A 12023-nucleotide genomic window follows, 5' to 3' on the forward strand; every position below is an offset into this window, starting at 1 on the left:
AATTCCTTTCTACATGTTTTTTTAAACTTTCTCTGTTTTCAGAACCCCTGCACAGATATGCTGTATATAAGCCATCACTAGTAATTAAATTTGTGCCTTTTCTTAGGATAAGCACAAAACATCTGCCACAGAAATTAAGTTAGAAGACCAAATGCAGAGTTTTCCTTAAAACTGCCAAAAGCTCACTTCCTCAGTACTTCTACCTTGTACATATTATTGCGGCTAACATTTGCCCTGGAATTGAGTCTTGGTAAACCCATGGAGTGGCTATTGACAAGCTGAAGAATATATATATTTATGTGCTATTACAAATCCCATAGCACTGACTTATGTTTGCAAGTGAAGCCTTCCCTCCTCAGTCCTGGAGAAGAGTTTCCTCTGATGTGGTTATACACCTGGGTCAATGATAGTGGGTACACTTATTAAAAGCCTGCCACTTAATAAAAGAGGTTTGTGAAAACTGCACAGAGCCAAGAAATTGTTCGGTGTTATCTTGCTATATTTTTTAGAGAAGTTATGAACATACTTGAGTATCTAACACTGCTTAGATCATCTTCCTGTAGGAAATTACTCAGGCAATCGCATAATAAAACCTTCACTTAACACATTATCTAGAGTTTTTTGCCTCACCCTCTTTAAAGATAGATAACTAAAAATAAATAGTTATTGCCACCCATTAGATGTTATGCCACAGCATACTTTTCTCACCAACACACATTGTGTGTAATTGCAGGGCTAAAGCTTTTCCTTTTCCTTTTTCTTCTTAATATATTTTGCATACTTATATAATGCTTTAATAAACAGCACCTCCTTCTACTGTAAAAATGCAAGGCAGAAAAGCTGACAGGAAAATAAAAGGGGAAATGCATGTAATTTCTGTCATCTTCTAAATGGAGAGCATTTTCATTAAAACCGACAGGCTGTCAGCTGTGACAAAACCAAAGTGTTGAGTGTTCTGCCTTCTGTACTTCAAAAAGTGTTTAGAAATGCACTAGGATGGGAATCGACAAGCTCTTATTGCCCTGTTGATCTAGGGGAGTGCTTTCTTTTTGAGGCTTATTTAATTTAATTGCTCCTGCTTTGCTGTAACAAAGTTTAGTATTTTTGACTCACTTACTTAATATGCCAAATAAGGATTTTTTTAAATGGAACATTCTTTCACATAAACTGAAGCTTTTCATTTGTTTGGCTTTTAGCAGGCTTCAAGGGAGGAAGGCAGAGAAGCCTCCTTCACAACAATTAAAAAGAACATTGTCAAAATATAGCTCATCATTCCCATTTCTTATTCCTCCTCAGTAGTGTTTGTATTAACACCTTGAAAACTTGATTATAATAATTTCAGCACCAGATTTTCAGAGACATTGAAAGCTTGCATCTTTTTTGGCTGTCAACGCTTGCTGCCTTTCAAAACCCTGTCCAATATCTGTAGTATTTATTTCATTCAAAGAGTTCAAAGGCTGTTAGGAACCCTTACAACCTTCTGCCTTGGTGAGATGGGCAAACATAGTAACATATTACTATTTAAAATTTAAATGTTTCACGGAGAAGCTTACTGACATACATTGATAAATGTACATAAGTCAGTGGAAAACCATCAAATGGAACCCATGATTTTTTCTCCAACATCCCATGCCTCAACGTGAAACTGAAACCAAAATGTATAGACCGAAGGACTAGAAAGACCATTAGAGTCATTTATTCTCACCTTTCATGCTTCACCCATTAACTCCTGCACCAAATCCATATCTGGAAGTTAAGCTATAACTTTTTCAAAAAGACATTAGTCATGATTAAAGATTTATTGTAAGCAGAGAGGATGTGATACCCCTGGGTAAATTATTCCAACGGTTCATTATTCTCTCTTGAAAGCTAGTGTACTGTTTGTGGTCTATCTGGTTTTGACCCCATATATTGGATCATACTGTGCCTTCGTTAAAGATTTCCTCTGCAATCAGAAATCTTCTGCCCATTTAAGTACTTACAAAAACATGAGGAAATTACCTCTTAAATCATCTTTCTCCTTAATTAGTTATACAGATTGAAATTCCTAAATCATTTACTGTGAATTATTCATATCTTGAAATAATCTGGGTTTTGCCCAGAACCGTAACAACTTTTTAAAGTTCTTTTTAAAATTTGGAATGTGCACATAAGTTCAGTGATGTTTATGGTAATCACAGATGCAAAATGTCACCACTCTTTATACAAATTTTGCTTCCACTTATGCATCCAGCAACTAGTTGTCTTTTTATCAACGCTAACATGCTTCAGTTATTCATTGAAAATTGCGATCTCCTTTTCAAAGTCATAGATTTAGAGAATAGATTTCCCCCATTCTGCAGATGCAATCTATTGTCTGTCTGCCTTGACACAAGAATTGGCTGTATGAAAGACTGCATGTTCAAATCGGACCTCTTTATTACATGATCCGATCTCCCTGTGCAGCTCACCAAGTCATACCATCATTTGCCATTATATAAACATTTGAACAGTTTGCATACTTTATCAACGTATCTTCTCTTGACTAAATTTCACTCATTAATGGAAACTTTAAACTTATGTCTTCACCTGAAATACCAAGCCACTTGATTTGAAGATACATATTTCAAAGTAGTAAGACACTGAAGAGAACAAACAGGAAGAGGAGGAGGAAGCTGGGTCCTACCTAGGTTTGACCAATTTGAACTATGGGCCCCAAATCCCACGACATTTTAGAAACACACCCCTCATTTTAGTATCTGCTGACTAGTGCCCTAAATAACCTAGGGATTTCATTAAAGTTGAGCTGCATTAGCAAATCATGTGTTCATTTCTCTAAAGTGAGAAGAGGTCACATTAATGATTATGAAATTACGCTTACATAAGATTTTTAATGCTTTCCATTAGACTGTATAATATCAGAGATTAAAATAAAATTTTACAGGTCTGAGTAATAAGTTAAAAAGATTCTGTTTAGGTTTCCTATGTGAAATTGTTCTCATGTATAATTCATAAGAACATGTGAACACTTTCCTGTTGAATTTGTGCCTAATATTCTTGTATGAAAATAAGAATATTTTAAAACTGTAATATTAATTATTCTTTTATCATGCCCTTTTACTCCAGCATGTTGGTAGTTTTAAATAGGGGTAATGTTATCCTCAAGATCATTTAAAATATCATATTTGATTTTCACTTTGTTGGAAACACATCTAATGGTGTTATGTTATTGCAGTCTAAATTGGCTTGATAGAAATGAAGAGAACAGATGGCTGTTCTAATAGTGTACCAAATGATAATATAGAACACAAACTTTTATCAGCTCTACTTGCCCCTTCCTCTGGATAGAACTACTTCTGCTAAGCATGATTCTAGTGTGACCTGTGCATGAAAGGGAAGAAACCTTCCCACAGAGCCAAAGCAGAGAGTAACCTATAACTCAGTTTTATAACACTGCTAGAACATCATTCTCAAAGCAAAACAATCTGCTGCTCTGGGCATGGAAAATGTGCTAAGAGCAGTCATGCTTAAACTGCCCTGAAGTCACAATCCTGTGAATGCTTTTGATTCCGAACCAAAGATTAGATGAGGAAAGAAAAGCATGTAGGGAGGTGAGGATTTCATTTTTCTAAGCAGCACTCACATACTCTGTTCTACCTACCTGAGACACCTGGGGTGTTGCTCAGAGTAGGTGGTGCAGATGGTCAAAACATGATGGCACCCCTCTGAGCAGCCCAGCCTGCCCCTAGTGATGTAGCTAAACCTCACAGGCCCTGCTAGCAGACCTTAGAGAGGATGAAACTGATTTTTTTTTTTTTTTTTTTTAGTTCTTCATATTCCCTCAGCTCTGTGAATTACACTTTTGAAGAGTGTTGCTCACTACCCCCTCCCTGTTTAGGACACAACCTGAAGCTGACTTCCAGGAGAACACAAGAAGGAAAAAGTAAATCTACACCCCTGCCCTTCCTTAAGTAGGGTAATGACCTTTCTTAATCAATCACTTTCGATTACAATGAAATTAGCCCTCCCTTGTATTATCACCTCCACCATTCAGTCACACCTGCTGAAGAACCAATTACTTATTTACATTACATGCCTGGTCTTTGTCTCTCATAGATCTGGGGTTTGATAACTAGAGAGGCCACCATGATGGTGATTCAGCAGTAAAGCGTCTCAGGTGTCACACTTGTATGATGTTACTCATGAGGAATTAAGGTCTTTGATTTTCACAGTTTTTCCTGGCAGAAGGAAAGAAATAAGCATAAAAGGCATAGGAAGTGTTTGTCTGAAGCAAAAGAGGCTGCTGCCATGTTTGATTTATTGGTCCATGCTCCTTAAAGCTCACAGAGATGCATCTCCATCATAAGAGTGAGCTTGCAGATCTGAAGTGTTCTTCAGTTCCACAGGACAGAGAATTTTTCATTTTCCTTCTGGTTTTGTGGGGCAGGGGTGGGTGGATTTTTGGGAAGGTTTTTTCTTGTTTGTTATGTGACTTTGATGGGGATTTTTGTAGGTTATTTTGTGAAGGGTTGTTTTGTTTTTTTTTCCCTTTTTTGTTGGTTGGTTTGTCTTCTTGTTTTTTCCCAAAATGAAATTTAACAATTTAAAAACAAGCCAGCAACCTTACATGAGGTATCCTTTTATTCTATAGGCACGTAATCTGAGTTCAATTAATAGTAACCGAGGTTATCTCTCTGTAAAGAATTAAGGATGTTTATAAACATTTCCAATCCTATGGCCTGACATGGTTCCAGTTGTAACATAGACGGATTCTTAACTTTGCAAAATTTATATAGAACTGATAGCTCATAACTAAGATCTTTTCATACATCATCACTCTTCAGCCCTCCCGCTTAGAATCATGGACTCATAGAATAGTTAGGGTTGGAAAGGACCTTAAGATCATCTAGTTCTAACCCCCCTGTAATGGGCAAGGACAACTCATACTAAACCATGTCACCCAAGACTCCATCCAACCTGTCCTTGAACACTGCCAGGGATGGAGCATTCACAACTTCTTTAGGCAGCCTGTTCCAGTGCCTCACCACTCTCACAGTAAAGAACTTCTTCCTTATACCTAACCTAAACTTCCCGTGTTTAAGCTTGAACCCACTTCCTTTACTTAACCAGGTCCCTCCTCAAGAAACATCTACTGTGGTGGGAGCTCAGTATTAAACATGGCATTCAAGTAAATCTGTTACTGAGAAAAGGAGTGAGGTCATGAAATAGTTTCCATTTGATGTTTATAAGTAGAAAAGTTTGAAGAGGAAAACGGTTAACATAGAACTGTTATTATTTTTGGTACCTCTAGCTCTAAGGAATTTTAGGGAATAACTGTATCTTTCTGCATCTCTCCAAAGAAAATGGCTTTAGAGAAAGCTAGATCCTGTAGTGTTTACTCCTCCATTTTAAAATGACTTATTGTCATTCATAACTCGATGTTCTGTGAAAATATTATTTCTAGATTTCCCTTAATGTTTTGCATGCAATAGTACCAGCTAAAAACCCAAACCTGGCTGTTTCTTGCATACAGAACCATAACATGAATAAAATTGAGAGGAGAGAGAAACAAAGAGAAAGAAAAAAAAAAAAAAAAAGAAAAGACAAGCAAAAAAGAGAAAGAAAGGGTAAGGGAGGAGGGAGTGAAATGAAGCTCCAGTTTTGGCTTTACAAATTGAGCTGAGAGATTATCTGCTGAGTCAATTACAGCCTTACCATAGGAAAAAATTTTGTGGTACCATATTGGTTTCACATTCAGGGGAATTGAGGCCTGAAAAGAATGCTCCAAAATCAAACATGTTCTGAAAGCTGGTGGTATCTATATAACTAACCAATTTTAGTTTCGTTAAATTCAACTGTAACATGAATGTTTCTGGTTTTGCATTTCTGTAATCATAGAATAAGGAAAGACCTATGAGCATTAGTGCTATTACATGTGCAGTGCTGTCATTTCCTGAATAAGTTTGGATGCTAGGTTAATGTTAGACTCTTAGAGAAATCACACAGAACACATTTTATCACCTCCTTGATGTTTCTGAGGCTGCAAAAATGCATGCCACTTGTCCATATCAATTCCACTTACATTATGTATACAGTATTCAAGTTTTAGAAGGGAGGAATAGGCATGTTGTTTTGTTGTTTTTTTTTTTTTTAAAGGCATAAATAGATGCAGGAGCTGTGCTTATGTGTACATAGACTAGATTATATTAATTATTACTACTTTATGATTGGATAGTATAAACATGACTGATCACATAATGTTTATATTTAAATGTTCACCCTCTTAATCTTTTATGAATATATTAGATATGAGAAGCTACAGTTTTCTACCCGCTGTTGTTAACTGTCAGTCCTACAGGATATTAAATGAAACTTCCATAATCTTTAATACTGCAGTTTGGGATTATTTGAGTCCTTGCACACGTTGTAGTAGAAGCTGATTTCCTTATTTTAGCTAGAAAGAAAGCAGATAATTTTAAGTCACTAGCTAGTTTTAGGGCTCTGATTAAAGAGGATTCAGCTTTGCCCATGATATATGGAGCTGTCTAGGGGATTAAAATTTATTCTCTCAGGCTTTTGCTGTTGAACCCCAAGTAAATAAATAGCCTAGAGCTGACCAGTGGCTTAGCACAAATAAACTTATGCTTTATACTTTACAACATCCAGGAACATAACCTATCCCTCCTTCTATCTGCATGTAAATTTAAACACAAGCTTGCTAAGTAAAGGAAGAATCTACACCTCCTCTGGCTAGAACAGCAGTTGGTTTATGTCGCTATCATCAAATGTGCACCTTAATGGTTTATAGCTTCAAAGTCATTGTGTATGTAGAATAGGTGCTGTTATAGACAATATGATCAGAATAAATCACAGCCTCGCATACACAGAATTACAAGTGCCACCAGCGGCAGAATTATTTAGAGAAACTGCAAATAATCAATATTAAGCTACATTAATTAGAGCAGCTGCAGCTCTGTGGCCCCACATGTTTAACCACATTTATTATACAGGTGACTGTGAAGGTAATGAAGCATCCCAAACTGAAGGAACAGTTTTATGGGAAATTTAGAACAGTACTCACTTCCCTTCATGAAAAAAATCTATTCAAATACTCACAAGATATCTAAGCATTCAGAATTTTTATTTACGGTATAAACTGTAACTAACAGACAAAGCCTCATATGGTATGTTCTAGCGCAGTATTTTCAAAAATTACTTGAGAGTGTAAAATTTGGGAAACCTCAAAGATTAATTTGGTTTTAGGGTAATGACTTAGGAAGGAGTTATTACCTTGCTCACTCAATTTGAAGAAATAAACCTATGCTGTTTGGATAAAAAATACTCAGAATATTCACTGTGGGAAGAAGTAGCTTCACTAGGAATTAGAGCTAAACTAGCTTCCCCTGGAGACTCTTGGCCAGTTCCCTGGGGAAAGAGTCCCGTTTTCAGTGAATAATTTTAAAGAAAAGAAATGGCAATTAATGATGTGTATGTCTATCTTTTTGAATGAGAAAATAGTGTTAAGTCTATGGATTCATTTTTCAACAGCTCTTTAAATATCAAAACATTTTTAAAATTTCCCTTACCATTAGCTGCATACTGCTTTTCCTCTAGGAACTTGTCCTCTCTCATCCATGCTAATTCCCACACTGAACATACCCAGCTATGGAATACGATAGGAACCTACTTCTGTCTCTAGTTTACCCTTCCACACGACACAGGTGAGACACAGAGTTCTATTTCATGTATTTTGCAGTTTTAACTTCTTTCATTTCTGACTACCACTTGTACACTTAGTGTTTTAAGAAAAGAGTCTGACAAGGTGGTACCATCTTTTAGGACTCGATACACATTTTCCTCAGTAAAGAAATGTGTGGAACCTTCATTGGGTTTCTATACAGCAGAGCAGTAGAACAATTGATGAAGCAGTGTTTTAAACAGAAGAGACAGAACATCAGGATGATATTAGTAAGAGCAGAAGTATGTAAAGACTGTTCCATGCTGTATAATGAAACAAAAGAATTCCTGCAGACCCTGATCCAGTGAAATTACTCCATAAAGGAATATTAGAAAAATGGCACCTAAGTATTATACAAGACAAGTCACGTGTATAATCAACTGCTGGAAAAAAAGAAAATCACACGCTGATTTTAAATTGAAATAACTACAAGCAGTTCCTGACAATCTGATTGCAGAATGTATTGCATTAGCATACGGCGATTTAGTGTTTCGTGCCTGCAGACCTCATTTTTTGTGGGTTACAAAGATTTATAATTCTTAAAGCACTTCAATGATCAGAGAAACTTTGTGAGTTATAGCATAATGTTGTAAGTAAGTATGGCTATTGTGTTGTTTTCTGTGCTTTGTCAAGTCAGGATCTTTGCTGATGTCTTTGGCAAACTACCTTTAACAATAAAAAAAGAGTTTGGTAAATATAACTTTTCAGCATGGATTAAATTCACAGTGTGATTCTTGCTAAGCATCAACTCAAGATTATGGAATATTTCACTACAGCTTAATTTCAAAGACATATGTGAGATAAAGCTTGGAAGGATGTGTAGTTCCAGACCCTCTCATAAAGACTGCTTTGATTCTGTACTATTACTTTCCTTAGGCTGTCAACAGAAACACAAATATCATTGCAAGCACAACAAACATCATTCCTTAAGAAGAAATGTAAGTATTTTAGGGGTTTTTATTGCTTTCTCTGAACTGTTCAGAGAATCATGGCTTGGAAGCTTTTCCAGATATCAGGAACATTATGCAAATATGCCCAAATACATTTCTTAGGTAATTTGCCTATTTTTATTTGATTGGGAAATTGAGGCACAGTAAAGCTAATTGCATTGCCTAACCTTATCTTATGTGTTTGTGGCAGATTTGGGTTTAGAGCATTAGGTAAAAAAACCAACAAAATAAAAATGTCAGACAGACACCAGCAATACCTGGACTTTAAGCAATGTTCTGAAGCAGTTATTCTCTCTCTCTTTATCTACACAGGCTTTAAAGTACATGTCGAGTCACAGAACGACCTTGCTTGTCAGTGTCATATGACATTAGCACGGATGGTCTTGATGACACTAATAACATTTATACATGAAGATCTATATAATTGACATTTCTTGCATTCCCAGAAAATGCAAGCAGCATAAAGTTGCCTAAACAGGACTGACCTGACAGATATGCCTACACACATACAGCAAGTTCAGTCTATGCAAGAAGTGCAGAATTTGAAGTGCACACTTTGCACCAATGATTGGTGCAGAACTGTTGTGGTGCATACATGTAAGTCAGACACAACCACGATGTCTTGCACAACTGTAGACGTAGATTGACAACTGCATGCACAGAATCTGTCTTTAAAGGATTAGCACACTGGGATAAAACATACCTTTAAGTAGAGGAGCATTATGAAATCTGTGAACTGTATATGTATGTCTCTTTAAAGCTATCATAACATAGCTTCAAAGGGATTTAAAATCACATACAAGTGATCTATTGTTCTTGCTTGTGCATGATATTTGCCTGAAAAGAGATGTGACTCTCTTTACAGTGTTTTAAATGCATAAGGTCTAAAAGTACTCCTTTTTAGGATATATTCATCTAAAGAAAGGACATTCTCACAATTTGCTTCAATGTATTTATTTTTCCTGAGAAAGCACAATGCAGTTTTGAGGACTGGACATTTTATGTGAACATTTAAAAAATGCTAGTGTTAGTTAAAGAAGAACATATCTAAATAACTATCCTTATTTTTCAAAATCAGGTACCAAAAAAGCAAGGAAGAAAAAGCTCTGAACTAAAACTGTTTTTCTTGTCTTTCCTTGATATTCAACTTTAATTTAGTTGTACTTTTTTATGCAGCAAACAGCTTAGGGATGCGAAAGCCATAAAAGAATATTATAAAAAGAAAATTAATTTAGTAAAATCTGACAGCTATATGACATTTATTTTAAGCAAATTCTGCATTGGTTCTGTCTCTTGAGCAACTGTTATTTGGGTCAACATCATTGCTTTCATAGTTCAGAAGCTCCCAGAAGAAAGCCAGTTTTATTTTACTCCAATCCTCCTGGGCAAAGCTCCAAGAATTTGAATCACTGACCCTAGAATTTGCATTGTGCACCATGTCCAGTGGAGACACAGTATCTCTCTCCCTAGAGCATTTTCATTAAAAAGGTAGAACACATATGCAACTCCTGTATATTGAGCCTTTTTAACTTTACATTCTTGCTGGAGCAAAAGGAGCATTGTACAAAGCACAGCACACTGCAGAGCAAAGAACACAGAAGATAGGAAATAAAGAAATAATAAATAGTAAATAAAATAAATAAATAAAATCCAAAAGATCCTAACGTCAATATACCATGTTTCATTTATTTCTCTTTCTGACAGTAACACTGGCCCCGGAGCCTAGTAAGGAGCAGTTCAATAATAATGATCTAAGGCTGGTCTTCAATAGAGACTCAACAGCTGACAGCTCTTCTGTTCAAATTGAAAAGAGCACAAAGAAAGGCTTGAATAATTAATTGGAAATGGCTGGATGTGATTTGATTGTGTGACCAACCTGTTAGATTTATTTGCTTTGACCTAATCTTTCAAGATGAGATATTAAACCTGAAACTCTTCCATACACAGACTGTGGCATAATCTGCAGAGTATACCCATGAGACAACAGGTGCCAAAAGGGAGACCAGACTTCACGTGAGTTGTTAGCAAGCCTCCCTGGTCTCTATCTATAGTACTTATAAATTCTACTGTACAGATGCAGTCATTACAAGACACCGCCAATGGGAAAGAAAGTGACATTACCAAAGGTAACACCTATTCACTAATTGATTTCTTCCTATCTTAAAAAAAACACATTTCCTGGAATAATTTCCCATTTAAATCAAAGCTGCAAACACCGGAACATTCAGAGGCAATCTGTGTGATTAATGCCATTTCAAACATAAGCTGCACTTCCTTTTCCTAGGGACATAACGTATTAAAATAATGTTAAAATTAATTCAATATAGCATTGTCTTTTAACTCAGATGCTGCTTTTTCTGCATCAACAACCCTGACATTATGCACAATAAGCCTTTGTTTAACCACCATTTACCACAGTTGGGGAACAGAAATAGCATGTACCAGATAATTTCTGATTGCTAAAGTTCATATAGACCTTTCAATATGAAGGAAATATTGAGAAAGAAAGACTGCTATTTAGGCTGCCCAAGGTCTGTGAATATGTAGTTAAATGCTGATTTCGTCTGTTGAAGGAGTATTTACTACAGTTAATGGTTAAACACTTGATACAATGTACCTTGGGAAACTGAGTTTTTTCCAGCGATAGGTAATAAATATTTTCTCTGAGACCTGAGCTTCTCTCTCCCCTTACTCAGACAAAATTCTCACAGTGTTTTACTGTGTATGGGAAGGGTGAAAACTGAGCGTATATTTTAAAGTTTGTTTGATAGCTTGTCTTCTAAACAACAGACACCACTTAGGTGAAAGAATATGCTTGTTCAGGACAGTCCTAATCATGTCACTGTATTCTAGTCTCAGCTTAACACTGAAGCATAGCATATAGCATACAGAATTTAAATAGTCTCCAGTTAGAAAAAATAAAATAAAAATCTGTCTCTTTAAAATATGTCTTATGTTTAAGGCTAATACTAGCTTTTAAGACAATAAGTTTTGAAAAAGAAGGTATGGAAGTAGAGCACCTTTAACAAAAACTAAAATTTTAGATTACCTTAGTTCCTCCTCACATTTAAAATAATATTCTGTGAGAAGGCATCACCCGCTTCTTACCAGATGGTACCCTGTGTTACCTATTAGACTTGCTGAAAAAGGCCTTTTCCAAAACTTTTAGGAGCAATACTTTCTTAAACTATAACCTCAGTTAAATATTTATACATTAATCTTTAGTTTTATGTAAGGAAGCATCCCACATATGCATGTGTGCACATGCATGTCCTCATGAAGGTAAAAGTGAAGGTCCCTCTTTATGATAAATTATAGATGAGATGTATAATATATGAACTAAAGTCAACAACAGG

General features: G+C 35.9%; 1 protein-coding gene and 1 long non-coding RNA gene across 4 annotated transcripts in view; one reads left to right on the forward strand and one right to left on the reverse strand.

Moving 5' to 3' along the window:
* Positions 1 to 12023, reverse strand: part of DSCAM (DS cell adhesion molecule) — a 462951-nt gene that overhangs the window by 178429 nt on the left and 272499 nt on the right. The window contains exon 1 of one of the 3 annotated variants that reach the window (XM_062602539.1): positions 3641 to 3783. The exons of the other annotated variants lie outside the window; for them this stretch is intronic. The gene's annotated coding sequence lies outside the window, so the exon portion shown is untranslated. Of the gene's footprint in view, positions 1 to 3640; positions 3784 to 12023 lie in introns of those variants that run through there. 3 annotated transcript variants of the gene reach the window in all.
* Positions 1 to 12023, forward strand: part of LOC134155394 (uncharacterized) — a 52793-nt gene that overhangs the window by 5889 nt on the left and 34881 nt on the right. The window lies entirely within an intron of this gene.

Source organism: Pezoporus occidentalis, unplaced genomic scaffold, assembly GCF_034315485.1.
Source record: "Pezoporus occidentalis ecotype Australia unplaced genomic scaffold, CSIRO_AGI_Poc_V1 ctg77, whole genome shotgun sequence".
NCBI lineage: Eukaryota > Metazoa > Chordata > Aves > Psittaciformes > Psittacidae > Pezoporus > Pezoporus occidentalis.